Here is a 308-nt window from a genome sequence, read left to right on the forward strand (position 1 = left end):
AGATAGCGTTTTTTCTTCGCGGTCCATTAATACAAAATAAAATAAATAGTCGAAGTTTCGTTGCCATTAGACAGAACTCAAACATAAATTTGAAATGTCTTATAGCCCACTCGTTATAAATGAGAGAAATTATAACATAATGATGCGATGGGTCGCGAAGAAGTAAAATTTAGCTCTAATCAATGATAATTTAACCGACACATCGCAATGAAGACAAATTTAAAAAAAAAATATATATATATATATATATATAATCTGTCTTGCAACTCTGCGACAGCGAATGTCATAATCGATTAAATATCAATAAT

This window comes from Atta cephalotes (assembly GCF_000143395.1).
Source record: "Atta cephalotes unplaced genomic scaffold scaffold00031, whole genome shotgun sequence".
In the NCBI taxonomy this organism is placed as follows: domain Eukaryota; kingdom Metazoa; phylum Arthropoda; class Insecta; order Hymenoptera; family Formicidae; genus Atta; species Atta cephalotes.